Source organism: Anas acuta, chromosome 4, assembly GCF_963932015.1.
Source record: "Anas acuta chromosome 4, bAnaAcu1.1, whole genome shotgun sequence".
NCBI lineage: Eukaryota > Metazoa > Chordata > Aves > Anseriformes > Anatidae > Anas > Anas acuta.
The window spans coordinates 19,673,969-19,691,778 of record NC_088982.1 but is presented as its reverse complement, the minus strand read 5'-3'; the positions used below and the strand labels follow the sequence as shown (position 1 = coordinate 19,691,778).

Here is a 17,810-nt window from a genome sequence, read left to right as displayed (position 1 = left end):
ACCAGGCAACCCCAGCTGAACCATAAGACCATTTGTTTGTCTATATACATACAAAAACTAAATAGGAAGAAAAAGAATACATCAGTGAAACACTTGCTCAGAAAGGAGCTAGCTGAGAGCTGGTAGCTACAAGTCAAGTCCCCATTGTCCTCAAATAGCAGGAAGAAGCAGTAACATAATCTCTCTTCCAAATTCAGTAGCTGTCCTCCATAGTGACTGAAAACAGCTCACTAAAGGCTTTATGGCGCTGCATAAAATAGTGTAAAGGAATTTACTGTGTTTCTTCTGTTCCTATGCCAGCACACAGTAACACTATCCTTCTCACCACTGATACATGCAGATGTCAGATAACAGGGTGCTACCACTGCTCATAGCCAGCTGAGCAGCAGGGATCACTGGAGCCATGGCTTTACCAGAATGACTTGTAGCTACAATTTCAGCAATGTTCATATCGAGAAGAGTCCAACTGGAAAGAAATAAGACAACTTTACAATATAGACTTATACGAGAGATATTGGTCAGCTATCAGAGGAAGACCCCCAAGACCAGCGTTTACTACTTGCCTTGTAGGCAGCACTATCCTAAACTGAAAATTTGAATATTTGCACTCACTCATCTTTAATATTTACACACTCAAATTACATTTTAGTGATGAATATTTAGGTATTTATGTATCAGTGAAAAATGAAGTCACTAGCCATTTGAATGTGGACAGTTTAGTTTTGCTTCCACTATTGCTAAAACTGTAATAAGTATTTTGCTGTAAGTTATTTTAAAAAGTCAGAAAATTTTAATAACTGTCATTTTAAAAAGAAGTGATAGTGAATAAGTACCTACTTTCTTAAGATACTATAATTATAGATAATCACAGTAATATAATTATGAATCATTTTATAACTACACTACTTGTTTAACTGAAACTTTTCTTTGGTAATGCATCATTTCAATAAAGAGACATTTTAAATGAAAAATCTGTTTATCAATTCTACACACATAAAATTCACAATGTTGTGTTATAGTAACAGAGACAATTAGAAATGCTCATACTTCCTGTAAAAGAACATTAAACTTTCTTTGAAAATTACTTTTCCCTCAGTGACAACTAACTTAACATTTCAGTATTCAGATTCAGTTTCATCAGAGAAATAAAAACTGCAGAAAACTTACGTGATAACCATTTTAAAGTAATTGTTTACTAATAGCTATGTATTGCACTCAAAAAGAATTGCATGCTTTTTTCATTTTAATATAAACAAATTCAGAAATACATTTTCCTTTAATATCATGCTATTTCATTTAAATGTTTATCTATATAATACTGGAGAATGATTCTGTAACTGGAGCCATGTTTATAAGTCCCACCTAAGTCTTTGGTACAAACTGATATCTTAAGTTTTGGTTTGAATTTTCTGAGGAATTGTCTCTGTACCACCTTAAGTTTTTGTCTGATAATTAGATAACTCTAAAAAACTTATCATATACTAACTTACCAGAATAAAAACTTCCAAAGCATTTGCTGAGTATGGCTCTTCAGTTTCCATTTCTTCAACAAGGGATTGTTAGCCTAGCCTTTGTTATGAAATAGCAGAGAATTTAAAACACTGGAAAAAATCAATTCATTTTTACCATAGACTAGTGGTAGACATCTCTGTAGTATATGATAGAAGTGAAATGAAGTAATTTTTCCATACCTTAAACTCTATAAAACTGGTAAACAAGACATATTAGTATCGCAGTAATATGTTATTCCTTCTGTCTGTCTAACAACAATAATGATGACACAATGGTTTTATAGAAGATGAAGTTCCCTATCTGTGTTTCAATCCTGTGATCTAATTGCTAGCTTCATGAAACATTACACTACCCATGAGCAATTACAAAGGATCTGAAGTCAGGGAAATTAGATGAATTTCAAAAGAGCAAGAAATGAGTCACCCTGCAATCCTTTAATCAGCATCTTCTGACTTTAAAAAAATGACATTAATTTCAGCCACTTACCCACTGAAATTTACTTATGAACGTTTTCCATACAAACATATGGCAATATCCTCAGGTGACCTTTATCTCCCAAGCAGGAGGCTTCAAGTCCAGGATAAGTAGCAAACTTACATCATTTTTTATCAGTGTCAAACAAAAAGGTCAAATAGGGGACATTTCAAAAGCCACTACCAATAATGAACAAACAAACCAAATTTCAGGAGCCATGCGTGCTTCAGGAGAGCATCACAAATTAATGTCATCAGTCAATGATTGACCTTTAATAAATTTATAGACAAGTGTTTAATCAAAAACGTAAGTGGCAACTGAATTGTTAAAGTTGAACATAAACTGCCTTTCTAAGCCCTGTTTAACATCCTATTTGAAGTGGAGTGATTAATTTATCTGCAAAATATAGCACAAACATTGAGCAACATACAGTGGAAGACATTTTCTGAGAATTCAGGTAATGTGGATGAAATATGCTTATTTGCTCTTTAAATATAGATAAACTGCTTTTAATGGTCCTTTTTTTTTTTTTTTTAAGATAGTTTCTCCCACACCCTAAAAGTAGCTATTTCTCGTACACATTCCTCCCACCCAACTTCAATTACCAGACCTGTAGCTTATACTATGGCTACATGAAACAGTAAATCCGGTATTAAGTAAAAAGGTACCCAAGACTGAAGTAAAAATTCAGTTGCACGAGACAAAGCTTTGAAAAATTCACTTTGTCAGTTCAAAAGGATCCCCAAAGTTTGAAGAAGTAACTTTTTTCCCCTCCAGACATTATTCCAGGTCACATATTACCTATTTCAGTGCTTGCAGAGAGTCTGCATAAAACTGTATCATGCCAACTTTGTGAACAGAAATGCGACTTTGTTATATCTGATAAATTTCGGACTGTCAGGGAATTGTGTACACAAATCCAGCAATACAGAACACAGAGGCATGAATTTAATAGCAGATGTTCCTTCTCTGGTACCGATTACAGAAAACCTGAAAGAAGCTTAACTACCTACCTTCTGCTGGTCTGAATAAAAAGCCAGAAGTACATTATTATTTCAGTTCCCAAACTGAGTAATGTCTTGCTTAAATAGATAGAGAGTAGGTTGGCAAAAGGAAAACCTGAACATTTGGGGTTTGTATTTTTATTTTCAGTTCTTTTTCAGTTCTACGTTTGCTTCCTTTAAAAGCAAATTTCCTGTTAGATTCTCTGAGGAAAGGCTAAGCAAATGAAACAGAAAGGCCCAGCAAGGATTTGAGGAACGGTGATCGGTGGAGTAACTGTAGTAATATAATCAGTGAAAGCCTAATCAGTGAAAATTAGAGCACACTGAATCAGCTGCTCCTAAGACTACCAAGGGAAAATGCTTGTCCCTGGTGTGAAAACCACTGAGATGAGACAACAGCAGAAAGTGGCTCTCTCAAAGGCCTTCAGACTAAAAGGGGGTTATTGCTGACAAGGGAATAGCTCTTATTATGGGATGCAGCAGAGAAGAGAATTTGTGGACTGTGTAAATGCTGTTATGGGATATTTCAAGTGAATTGTAGGGATGTTTAAAACTTGTTATGGGATGCTTAAGAGAAAACTGAAGATAGGAAAGGAGAGTGACCAAGGTGGACTTCAAAAAAATGCACATGGGAAAATAGAGATGAAAGATGATAAAAACCACTGCAAGTGAGCAGGTCAGCAGGTCAGAAAGACCTGTGATTAGGAAAGATCACAGGGGAATCATGGGGGAACAGGTTCGGGCTGTTTCTGAGTTTCATGTTTATGTGAGGTCTTTGCACACTTTTTTTTTGTGGGTGATCACAGCCATAATAGCTTTGTGTGCACCTCCTGGGAGTACCTTTCTTCTGGGGACTGGGATATGCAGCAGCTTCACATGCCCAGAGCTGAGATAGGAGGGCTCCCACTCTACCACATTTGGCTGCCCTAGCAATTCCTGCAGAAGAATTCAGAAAACTGGAAACAACTATGTTACTACCATTATTTTTCAGAGAGGTATTTCAGGAAGCCACCAGATAGTTTTTTGAGCTTAGAAAGTTGAATTATGACTCCACAGAGTCTCTGCCTCTGGAGATATTCAAAACTCGACCAGATACAGGCCTGAGCAACCTGCTTTAGCTTACCCTGCTTTGAGCACGGGATAGACCAGCAGGTCTCCAGGGGTCCTTTCCAGCCTCAGAAATTCTGTGATCCTCTGACAGAAAGAATCTGCTCCTCTCTTCCAAATTTCTTAAAAAATATGCGGTAAATGAAAATGTTAAGTGAAATGTCTTAGGGGATAAATGCCACTTCTGAAGGAGCTCTGTGTTCTGTATGGCCTTGGCACATGGACTTTCTCCACCTTTGTTGTGAACCATGTCCCTGCGGTGCTGCATTATTACAGCAGTGTTCCCAACAAACCGTGTTAGATTTGAGTCCTCCCATACCGCTGCAGGCCTGTGGTTCAGAGCTGCTTCAGATTCATGTGGCTCAAAATGCAGAACAATCATGAAAAACATAGTATAGATATCTTAAGCAGGAACATTACAGATGAGTACAATTTAATCAAGCTTTCTGTTTTATTGTAGGGCTAGTAGAGGCCTATTAAAAAGTGAAAAAGTAAAACCACAAACTGTTTTCAACAGGTACAGCTACAATATTTTTATGGCAAAATCTTTCTTCAGTGGAGAATCTGATACTTTCAAAAATAAAAATCACATAGTTTTCTCTAAAACTTCAACTCTTAAAATATTTATATTCCACTTGAACAGACTTGTCTAATAAAATATTTCAAGATCAAGAGGAATTACTGAGTCGTTTAGTCTGTCTTCGCATATGTCTCAAGCTAAACAATATACCCAATTACTCCTGGAGTCAGCTCAGTAATGAATATCTCTGACTGAACCATGCCTTTCACAAAAACATCCAGGACTGATTTTGAAATATTAAGAGGCAAAGAATGATCCATATCCCTCTCTAAGTAATTCCAATGGTTAACACCAACAACAGTAAAGGTATATGTTTTATTTCTAACTTGAATTTGTTTGATTTTAACATCCAGCCGTTGGTTCTTGTTGTAATTTTCTCTGATAAAGGAGCCGTTAGTACCCAATATTTTCTCCCCATGAAACCTGACAACTGTAAGTCACACAAGATGATGGTGTAATATACAGAAAAATAATACTTAACAATTTTAATGCAAATTTAAGAATCAAGAAGAAAGAAAACCAAATAAAAGTTCCTGGTTGTTCTTCATACTGCTCTCTTTGTAACACATGTAACTGTTAACATTCTGGATATTTTTAACATCTTTTTTCTTACTCTTTGAAGATATCACACTCTCTGCTATTGAAATCAAAAGTGGTCTGAACTGTACAGTTCAGGTAGATCTGGCAGAGTTACAATAAATTATCCAAATCTCAGATATGCTACTTGGGTATGAACATGAGGTTAACATTTCTAAATTGCCACAATAAAGGATTTCAGATTTAAGATTCAGCACAGTTTCCTATTTTTGTCATAAGTTTTTTCAAAGAAAAAAAAAAAGAAAGAAAAAAAACCCTTTTTTTTTCTTTTTCTTGAATGTGTTCCTAGGAAACTAATTATGTAGCTGAATATGACTAGTTTCAATTTCTCAAACTCATCTTTTAGCAATTATTTAACTTTTAGAGAGCAACAGTAAACTCTGTGGCTTGTCTTTGTGAGGAGAGAGAGAGAGAGAAAGAGAGAGAGAGAGAGGTACCAATGTTCTGAAGATGTTAGTGCATTTTCTAGTACTGTTGCTATATGTGGACATAATTTGTCATGTGTATTCCACGTGTTATTATATCACAGATAAAGGGACTACAAAGAGTAGTGATTAGGAGAATATGTGGATATGAACTGCAGAATTTATGAAATAATAAAACTCTGATACATATACTTGGTGAAAAAAAAAGGCCAACAAAATTAATTTAATGCAGAAATGTGGTATAAAAAAGAATGTGCTTATAGTCTCAATAGATACACTTTGAATGAGCTACTCCTTGTTCTTGCATCATCTAGTAAGTGGAATAAACAGATCAATACTGCAAAATAAGAGTATATCTGACTTGTAGAGCTTTTGAAATTGTAATATCACCCTGTATGTCAGACATTTTATTTGAGATCACTGCTGTAGAGGTACTACAGGATCTCATGGGCAAGAAAAACAAAGAACTCCCACAAAAACATATTGGTTTGGTTTTTTGTTGTTGTTGTTCTGGTTTGTTTTTATGAGAGCACTGTAAGATGGAACAAAAACTAACATAGTCTCATAACAAGAAAATACTAGTTATTGCACAGCTTCACTTTATTTCCTGAATAGCCATTAAGTTTCAAGGTTATTCAGGAAATAATTTTCTCCAAGTATTATAGCAGTGTGGGACAACCCCTAGGTAAGCATATACCATAGGTAACCACGAAGTCCAACTTTTAATCACACTCTTGATTCTTTTAGCTCCTCAAAAATCTGTCCTTCTGGAATAATATTTCTTGTCTCAGAATAAAGAACAAGGAAAAATAAATATCTCAGCTTCAGTTTCTATAGTATAGCAAATAAATTATGATTCAAAGCAATGTGTGACAAGATAGACAATGAACTGGACTGATTTTGTGGATTTGGCTGAGATCTATAATTCATTTACCTTTTATTGGAATCATTTTACAATGTCAGATAAATGCATTTAAATGCAGAAATATAAGCAGTCACTTTTCCATATATCTTTAAAGATATTGTTACGCAGAGAGGTTTAAAATTGTAAGTGTTCTCATTCAGATTTTATATTTGATTGAGTTTTATCATTCAAAACAAATTAGCAGCAACTGCTAAACTCCCAAGAACAAGCAGAGCTCCCACTGTGGGAAAAGTATTCAGTCATATCAGACCAGATGTTTAGCACAAAGGATATTTCTGGATTCTGCAGACTTAAGTTTCCAGGTTCAGGAGTTTACATGGTCTGTGCCAACTGCTCCCATTTGCACTGGAATTCTAAACACGAGGCTAATTATGTCAAGAGAAAACCCACTCTTTATCTGAAGTGAAACTAATTTTCCCATGACATCTGAAAAGTGAAAACCTATCAGGATCCAGATTCTCAGATGTAGTGAGGATTTTAAACCTTAGAGAAATCAAAGTGTCTTAAGTTTCTAAATACTAGCCCAAATCAAACAGAAGTTAAGAAATCCTAGCAGTTACAGATTAATTGTACCTGTCCTCCTTTTCACTGGACATGAAAACATGTTTTTAAAGGAACTGTAAAAAAAAAAAAAAAAAAAAAAAAAATCTTGAGGTATATTAACATACAAGTGCCTGAAGTACTTACAGGGAATCAGAGAATTGTTTCTGTGTCCAAAACTGATCTTACTGAATTTTGAGAGCAGCCAAAAGTCATTCCCAGACAAACTCAAACAAACATTTTATGCCACTACAATACCTTGATCCCAACTCTAGGACGTTGCTACGGCTTCTTAAATTTTTTTAGCAGAAGGAGGCAAGACAGAAGGGAGGTGAGACACAGCTGTAGCAGAAGTTCTCTAGGATCTCCAAGCCTCCACTACAGTCAGATCGAAGGGGAAACACTCAGGTTAGCCTACTCCCAAACTTCCCAGGACAGCCCTATTTATTACCTTAGCTACATCAATTCTCTGTCTCTCTTTCTCTTCCTACCCTTTTTCTGCCTCTTCTAGATGGCTTTGAACTGGTAACTGTGAATGATCTGTGTTATGTGTTTGAATCTGAACGAAAGCCAAGTAGCTCTGCTATTGTTACAGACTTCTAAGCTTTACTGTGAAAGATGGTAACAGTAGGATGGTTTAGAGATCACACTAATATTTTACCTAATGATACCTGTTACTGGGGCCCAGCAAGCTGTTATTGGCACATCACTGTATTCAGTGACATATAATTAATCATTATATCACTAACCAGAATCAATGTTATAACTCTGAGGAACTCTCTTCAACCTTCCCACTGAATAACTTGCACTGGCATCAAGTTTAACCTAATGAAAGAAAAATATTATGCCCCTATAATGCCTTGATCCCATCTCTAGGACGTTGCTGCTGCTCCTTAAGCTGTTTAACAGAAGGAGGACTGTTTAACCTACAATGCCCCAGACCCTGGGCCTAGGGGGAAAGTAGCCTATTTTCTTTATCACTAGAATGTTTACTAGAATGTAATTTTATTTCAGTAGCAAAATATATGTATGCTTTACTCTGATTGGAAAAACATCCCTGTCAACTTTGGATGTATAGAAATACAAAAAAAAAAGAAAAAAAGATGAAAAAGAAAAAACAACAGATACATTTTCTCTCACTCAAATGCAAGGAGGGTTATTCTGGGTGACCCTCCTGGCAGTAGAAATCTTATAATTACATTTTGCTTTCAGGAGCTGGGAAAACAAACCATCCAGAGTGAACTGTTCCTACCTACCGATACTATATTTTATTTTTTCTTAAATCAGTAGCTATTGTGATGATAGAGTGAAGTCACACACAAAAAAAAATAAAAAATAAATAAACAAGTAAATAAAATAATTTAACAGATATGAAGAGGAAAAAGAAAAGGTTAAAAAAAAAAAAAAAAGCTTTAAATCTTCCTCTTGCTTCATCAATAGTAGAAAATTGTACAAATACCTTTGAAGACCTTGGTGTAAGACTCTTTCAGTACTACTGGAGAGTAAAATATTTAGGCATGCTTGCATTTTTTGTCACATTGGACCATTCCAGTTTCATCTTGATGTTTTAATGCTCAGTTATCTGCAGCATACTGTATAAAGTTTGCCTTAGAACCCTTCACAAGCAAACATAGATATAAAGGCAAAAGCACTATAGTCAAGCCCTTCAGAAGACAAGTGTTCAAATATGAGTGCTATTGTTGTCTTTTTTTTCTATGGTACTGTTAAAACAAAACACAGATGGTATCTAAGTAGCATAGTTTGGTCAAATATATAAAGTCTTCATGTCTGAAGCATAGCATGACCATATAGAAGCACATCTTTGCACATGTCTCCAGAGTAATTGCTTAGAAGGTCAAGCTCAGCCCTAGGAAGCCAAGGTTTTTAGTCACTGTCTCCATCACATTCTCACTCACATCAAACACCTTCATTTCCCAACTAGGTTAAATTTTCTTATTCATTTAAAGGATAGATCCAGCCTGGTGCATCACAGCAACAAGGCAGCTTAACATTGTGATGCTGATTTCTTGTCTATATAAATTCCATAACCAGACCATTGGTCCCAGCCTAACATCTTTGGACCCTGTCATATGTCAACCAGGCACTATAGGAAGAAATGTTAAAGAAAAGGGCAGAAAGGAGCAGAAAGCACCTTAATCAACACCTCCACCACTGGCACCAGTCACTACAAACAGTTCCGTTTTTGCATTCAGATGACCTAGACATCCAAAGGTCTTTCAGAAAATAGGTCTAGATAATAAGGAAGTCTCAGCTAACATCAGATCCCAACTGCTAGAGACACCATCAGGAAACTTGAATCCATCTATCTAGGACTTTAATGTAGGGCAAGGTGAGAACAATACTTAAAAAAAGAGTTTCCATTTTAGATCCTGGAGCTTCCAACAGATAAATATTACAAAGACTTTCTTGGCCTGAAATAAGGTTGAAATCACTATTGAGTGAGATATTAAAAAGAAAAAAAATCATGCACTAAATCAGGATGAAGATTTCTCTTTCTTCTGCATGAGTATCACACTTCATAAAAACTACTGGACAAGTAAAAAAAAAAAGTTTGTAATAGGTTAAAACATAATTAAGTTTTCAGACTTTGAGACTAAGAATTTGTAATTTTTTATTTTTTTTGTAGATTCCCTAAGCTTTGTGTTTAGAAACATTGTTTTGCCATTTATTTTAAATTACAATAGTCCTAGCTAGAAGCTCTATCTTTTTCTGTTTATCTCAGTTCCCCATGGTGCCATTTCTATTGACTTCATTTAAACCTATACAGCTGCTAAAGGATATGAAGATGGATGGGATATGAGACCAAAAAATAAATGGGGAGAAGAAGCAAGAAAGCAATGTTTTACTTCTTGTTTTATTTCTGATACTACAACTTTTCCTCTGAATAAATAATATGTGAACTGAGTATGCAATAGAGGAAAAAGGGGAAGTGAAAGATAAGCAAAAGAGGAATGAAGAAAGAGACGACAGGCAAGGAAGGAATGCATACCTCCTCCAACAGCCTTGATTTTTCACCAGTACAAGCTATTACAAATGTAATTGACTTTTTTACACTGGCAGCTGCTCCTCTTTTGACAATAGTAGGCAAAGAGCATGATATTGCTCTGGTTTATCCATCACATTAATTAAACATTCAGTTCTGCATCACCCATGATGATTCACTACCCTTGCACAGTGTAATAAATATACATTCCTAGTTCATTATGAAGGGTAAAAGTGAAACATAGAGTCCTTGCCATAATAAATCATTTTGCAAGCAATTCCATTTTATCCAAATGCTTTAGAGTAGATGAAAGTCAGTGAAGCATAAAGGGCTTTCATAAGGCCATCCCACTCCCTACTACAGGCAAATGGCTTCAGAAAGCATGCCTATGCACAAGAGTTTCTTTTCATTTCCAAGCCAATTCAGCACAAGCTAGTGAAGAAATATGACTATGGGATGCAATGGAATCCAAACTTCAGTACAGGAAGTGATTCAAAGTCCAGAGAACTGACCTAGTATAAAGCCGAATAGTTTCTGCATTTTCCTACTGCATTACCAACAGAATGAAAGGCATATTATATCTGAATGCCCAAACCCATCATGTTTTTGAATGTTTATGAATTTCCAGATGTCCATATCAGGGGATAGATCACTTATGATCTATTTGTATACTTAATGTTCTGGTAGTTTTACCCAGCTGGGCAGATGAGCTCCACCACAACCACTCTCTTACTCCCTCTCCTCAAAGGAAAGTGGGAGAAAATACAATGAATAAAAAATAAAAATAAAAAAGGCTCAAGGGCTGAGGTAAGGACAGGGAGATCACTCGCTAGTTATCATCATGGGCAAAACAGATTCATCATACGGATATTAATATAAGTTATTACCTATTACTAACAAGCTAGAGGGATAAGAAACAACAAACAAAACATAAAAACGCCTTCCGCCCATCCACCCTCTTCTGCCCCTGCTCCCCTCGAATGGCATAAGGGAACAGGGAATGGGGCTGCGGTCAGCCCCCAATACTTCTTCTCTGCCACTCCTTCAAGGTCACTCCCTGCCCCTCCTCCACATGGGGTCCCTCCCATGAGATGCCCTCCTTCCCAAACTGAGCTTGCAGGGGCTTACCACAGCCAGCAGCTCTTCAAGAACTGCTCCCACATGGCTCTGCACCACGGGGTCCATCCCCCAGGAGCAAACTACTCCTGCACAGGTCCCCCATGGATGGGCGGCAGCTTCCCCCAGACCTCCTGCTCCTGTGTGGGCTCCTCTCCCCATAGGCTGCAGCTCCGGCCTGGGGCCTGCTCCACCGGGGGCTCCTCTCCAGGGGCTGCAGCATGGAGATCTGCTCTATGTGTGACCCATGGGCTGCAGGGGGACAGCCTGCTCCACCAGGGGCCTCTCCACAGGTCACAGGGGAACTGCTGCTGTGTGCCTGGAGTATCTCCTGCCCTCCTTCTGCACTGACCTTGGGGGCTGCAGGGCTGGTTCTCACTCCTCTCTCCCAGCTGCTGTTGCACAGCAGTATTTTCCCTTTCTTAAATCTGCTCTCACAGAGGCACAAACATCCCTCACTGGCTCGGCTCTGGGCAGAAGGAGATCCCTTTGGAGCCAGCTGAAACTGGCCCTTACCTAATTTAGGGCACCTTCTGGATTCTTCTCACAGAGGCCACCCCAGCAGGGCCCCTGCTACCAAAACCTTGTGACGTAAACCCAATACAAATGCACAAACTTATACATCTTTGATGAAAGAATTAAAAGAGTTTTAGCATACACGAGCTAGAGGACTTAGCCAACTATCCAAACATCTGTTTAATACTAGTTATTTTTAGGAAATTTTCTGTATTAACATCTGACTGCAAAACTGTTCTAAACAATTTGGCCTAGAAAGTATCATTCTGCAAATTATTATTTGCAGTGTGTTTGAGTACATTTGTGTTACAGAAAGAGTTATCATACTTTTTATTTTCTTACCAGTGATCGCAGTAGGATTCATTTTCAAATGACAGTGCTAATATCTCATAACAAAATGCTGATAGTTCCACAAGAGATTTTAAGATTCAGCAACTTTTATAACTCTGTGCCTAAGGACCAGAGGTAATATTGAGAAAGCATCCAGTCTCAGTCCTGATTTCAGCAAAATCAATGCTTTCAAATTATTTTGAAGTGAAGAGACTAGATGAAATATTTACAAGAAAGCACATCATGTCTACAGTGGTTCTAGTAAGTGACTGCAACATATGGTTTATAAATTGAAGCAGGTGTGGGAGAACAGGTGGTCACAGCCATTCAAAGGCATACCTGGAATTCACCATGAGGGGGAGGGGGGGAAATAGTAGCTCAGTTACCTGCGGACATAATGACAGAAATCACAGCTTGTCATTGCAGCAAGTCTGAGACCTTGTGATTTTGTTACAAACTAACTTCATGGGGAAAGTCTTCTGGCATTACCCTATTACCTGGCCCAAATTAAATTTTTGTGAGCAGCTGACACTAACCTGGAAAAAAGTAGTCTTCCCCATCTTAACTTTCAAAGAAGTTAAGCTTATATGTAAGAAACAAATGATACAGAAATATAGTTTTACAGAGATATAGACTTCATTCAGATATCAATCATAGTGCCAATATCAAACTGTTCTTTATTTGGCTGATTTTTAGACCCTATCATAGATGTTGATTTCCATAATAATATGGAATATTGGTGAGGTTAATATTGGTGTAGAGCCAATTTACATTTAACTCAATTTTCTTCAGCTGTACAAAATCTGCAATGCATCTAAAACAAACTTGTATGCAAGGAACACATCAGTTAAGTACTCAAATAAACCATAAAAGATCATCCATCTGGTACTTTCCTCCTGTTTAAGAATAGTTTTCAATATGCACTATATTCCCAATATTGAAAACTGGGCATTTCATGGATCTTTTAGTGTCCACAAACTACACTCTTGGATGGTTCAGTAGTTGCCCCTTGGATCACAAATGGTCACTTTTGAAAACACGACTTCCATGCACTTTGACAGGGAAGTTCCATTAATAAAATAAGCTCAATTTCAAATAAACCCAGACTCTACATTTGTTTTCTAAATCATCAGCAACTGTTGGTCAGACTCTGGGATCAGCTAAATTCCCATGACCCCAGAAAACTAGGAAGCTGAAGTTATTTGTGGAGTTATTTAATACCTAAATGTATTGGACTTATGTATTAAGAGATATTCATTCTCCTAAAATTGATCATTCTATTTTTTAATATTCTCAAACCTTGAGAATTTAAAATAAAATCAACTTGTTCTAACCTATGCTTTGGGCCAAATTCCCTTTGCATTTGTGTACTGAAAACCTATTTGCAGGAACATAGGAACTGACATGCCAGCTCAAACCAATGGTCTATCTAGATAGTATATTAAGTGTGCTTATCAACTCTCACAGTTTTCCTCAGAAATTTCTGATTCAAAAACTTAATTTTATTTTTAATCATGTAGACAACATTCAAACCAGACCATTAATTCCAGAGAGCAATTTAACATGTGTGCTTCAACGTCTTACCTATGGATCTTAAAAATGCTAAAGTGTGGTGCCTAAATGGTATATTTAATATGCTTTTACTAAATTGTGCTGTCACATGCAGTCAGAACAAGTATGCTGCTAACAGTGGACCAAATTCACCCCTAGCAACACTCCACAGAAGCCAATGGAGTCACACCAAGGATAAAAGTGGCCAGCAATCCTTCACATTTACTATTTTATTTCATTAATCTGCATTAAAAAAAAAAAAAAAAAAAAAAGGAAAAGATTAATACACACTACTTTTGCTACTACTAAAGCAAGTAAGCAAGTCAGCTAAAATTACTTTTACAACAGTTCATTTACCAGGCAGGCAGACCTAGTACTGTAGCTGGATATTCACAAAGACTTTTCCATTAAAAAAAAAAAAAAGAAAAGACAAAAAAAAAACTTTTTTTAAAATTTGATTTAAGGTAATTATCTTATTTTTTGAGGGTGCTTGCATATGTAATTAAGTTCCATTAAACCTGCAGAGATTTAAGCTGTGTTTAAAATTAAGCACATGTTTAAGTACTTCCCTGAATAAGTCCTAAAAACTGACAAACCATGTATGCCATATTAGTAAACAACCTAGGTATTTCTCTAATATAATTCTAAGACTTCATGTCTGACTCACATCGGAAAGCATCTTTTCAAATAGCATATTCATATTACTACAGAAGTAAAAAGACAAAATAAAATTATTACATTAACAGTTTATTTTCTTTGGCAGGTCTAGTTTTTGTTGTTGATGATGATGGTGATGTTGTTTATTTGTTTTATAGTGTTTTCAGGATGAATTTTACAGAATAGCAATGTCTGAAATTCATTTTTAATGTTCCATTTCTTTCTAGTCCCTTAGAAATATTTTTAATCTTGTGGCCCAAAATATTGCAGGAGTTTTTCTTGATCTTTTGTACCTCAGACCAACTGATATGCCTTCTTGGCTTTATGTTTAAACCACTTAAGAGAAACTTCATACTCAAGTTTCCTATTTGTTGACAATTATATTCCTATTTGTAGACAATTATAAAGTAGGCTATGCTTAAAATTATATTAATTTTTTTTTTTGCATAAATATTCTCTGCTTAAAAAAATACATCAATACAACTTTTACCCAATTTCCAGAAATCTGCAGTTTTGACCATCAAATAAAAATACTCATGAATACGAATAAATACTTAACCCAAAGGAAGAGCTGTCAATAACATTAAAAATAACAAGAAATGACGGAAAGAGGCAGTCATGTGCTGCCTCTGCAAGTACATGCTCAATGCCCAACTGAATAGTTCTGGTGTGTTACATAAGCACACAATTTTTATTATTATTAATATTACCAATCTAATTTAAACATATGACATATATTCTCATTGAATTTGAAATAAAGCAAAGAGCAGAGCTCAGAAATGGCTCATGCAGGTTTGGCATAGAGCTGTAAATTTTAAAAAGGAAGCTTTGCCATACATGACCTCCCTGAAACTGCACAGAGATGGTTACAAGTGAACCTGAAGATCATATGTCCCAGTGTTCTTAGAAGATGAATCCATTTTCTCTTCACATCTTGGGGGGATGTCAGTCTTATCTATTCCTATTCTCCTGAAGAAGATACTAAAGGACAATACAAGGGTCTCAGATGACATCAGACTTCATTTTGAGCAACTTCTGCAAGTTACAGAGAATCTGCAGAATTCATACAGTGGTGGTTTCAAGCACCCAATATCACCGTTACAATTTGTCCTGTCCAGGTAGAGTACAACGGAGTTTGGGGAGATACACTTGAGCTTAATTAATACCATTTTCTTGACAATATGAAGCTACTATGAGAAGCAACCTTCCTGCTTATTATTTAAATGTGCATATAAGAAAGCCAAACAAAGTTGTTAAATGGCTTAACTACACCCTACAGAAATGAAAATTCCAAATTCCAAATTTCCAAATGAAAATTGAAGAAGCCCACAGTAGTAAGGCTAACTGAGCCAACTAAAATGAGATATATTCATATAAATCACAAGACCAGAAGAGGTTTTTTGATTTGGAACATTATAGACCTATGTATGCATATGTGCATATGTGTGTGTACAACAATATTACAATGAGGTGAGCTCTCTGACGAGTTACATTGCATTCTGCTAATGTTGTGAGTTTGCATAGTACCTTGTGTGTGTGTGTGTTTTAATTGAATTCCTCTATTTGTACATGAACAGTATTTAAAAAAAAAAAAAAAAAAAAACAACTTTGAGGAATGCACTGTTTGATACTGGATCATTTTGTTCAGTGCCACTTTATATTAATTTACCTTGAAGAAGAACTTGTTAGAAGTAGCTTGTAGTTGCTTAAGCTTTAAATGTCAAGCAGGTGTGGGGAGGGGGAGTGATGTTTAGTTAATGTAAAAGACAGTTTCCTAAGTAGAATTAAAGAGCATAATTTGTCAGATAGACTATTTAAGTAACATGGAGTGTCCTTTTCAGCTCACAGTCTATTAAGGAAAAAAAAATTCAATTACCAATTGCATTTCTGAAGAGTACGACAAGCCTCTAAATATATTTTGTAAGAGACTGAAAACTTATGTTCTGACCTGCATTGCACCTCCACAGAGTAAGAAAAAGAGATTTTTTTACAATAAAAAGTAAGTTGTGTGTTACAATTAAAATAAAGAATTGTTCATATGCTTCACTGAATTTGATTTTCTAAAGTTAGATCCTTGATTGCATTTTCTGAGAGTAAATAATTTGTAATTCAATGTAAAGAAGGGACATACCTGTCTGCTGTATAAAAATTCTGTCGCCCCAGTACATCTTTTTTCTTTCTTTTCTCTTAATTAGAACCGTAAAACAAACCACAAAGTTTAAATATGAAAAACAATAATGATACTGAAGACTCGTTACAGAATCATTTTTAGCCCTAGGACCTGAAAATGCTTTAGAATAAGAGGCACTTCTATCCAATCTATAGCTGGACTAAGAATAAAAGCCTGTCTCCCCAGTCTTTTTTGTGCTGCTTCTTTCCTTTTCCTTGTCATATTTCTTCCCAATTGATGGAGGAAAAGGAATAAGTTCAGAATATTGAGTCAAAAACTAAAAGTAAAATAAATTCAGGATTTCATTTTCCATTTCAGTACCCCTTTGCAGAGTGGAAAATCAGCCTCACATACTTCTTTCCAGGATTTCATAGGTGGAAATGTGCCTAAGACATGCAGCATACATTTAACAAGTTTGATTTATCCAAAATGCATCTGAGTCACTGCACATACTCCTTTTCCATTGATCTGTCCATATAACCTCAGGCATAGATAAAGGTTGCGTGAATGACTTCAGGCTGTTCAGATATCCCAAAACAAAAGCTTACAGTTTTCAAATTCTATCCAGATAAGATTTTTAAATGGGAAAAAGGATCAAATACGGATAAATTTAGATATATGGAACTGTATGAAATGTGGCCATTTTAACTTCTAGTTCAACAATCTTCATATGCATGGCTGTAATTACTAAACCTCAGAAATCATGTCTTTATTGTGCTAATGATCTTCACGAGTATTCTCTCAGCTTCAAATGGACTCGAAGGAAGTACACACACTCCAACTTCAGCATTATAAATATGGCTTAAAAAAAAACAAAAAAAACTAAGAGCATCTTTAATTAAATGTTAGTTAAAACTAAGATATAGACGCACAAAGGCAAGAAAACTCACTTTTTTTTGGAGTAATACTCATAGGTCTAACACTTCCCAGAATTTACTGGGGCCATTTATAGAATCCTCCCCTTTCCATGCCTAGCCCAGGCACATTCAAACTCCATTTATATATCTCCTTCTTCAGCTTCTTTATCTCCATCTTGGATTCTCTTTATGGGAAGAAAAATAAAAATAAATAAATGTAAGGCCTGGTGGGGAAACTTCTCTTCTTGACTGTTTCATAGAAAGTTGGGCACCTTCCATCTTTTGCATCTATTTAGAAACCTCTAGATGGATGCTCTTCTTCTAGAGGACTGAAAAGAGTATTTTTCCCTCCTGCACCATATAAAGTGTGACAGAAAACCTTCGCCTAGTTTTCAGTGGGTAGGAGAAATGTCTGGAGTGTATCTCATTAATCTTGAGCTCAGAT

At 36.1% G+C, this 17,810-nt stretch overlaps 1 long non-coding RNA gene across 1 annotated transcript in view; it reads right to left on the bottom strand.

Annotated features, from left to right (window-relative positions):
- The window catches only part of LOC137855211 (uncharacterized), a 47,104-nt gene extending 45,363 nt beyond the window's left edge, over nt 1-1,741 (bottom strand). Inside the window, exon 1 of the long non-coding RNA XR_011095599.1 lies at nt 1,491-1,741. This is a non-coding gene — a long non-coding RNA (uncharacterized lncRNA). The remainder of the gene's footprint in view (nt 1-1,490) is intronic.
- Between the last annotated feature and the right edge of the window lie 16,069 nt (nt 1,742-17,810).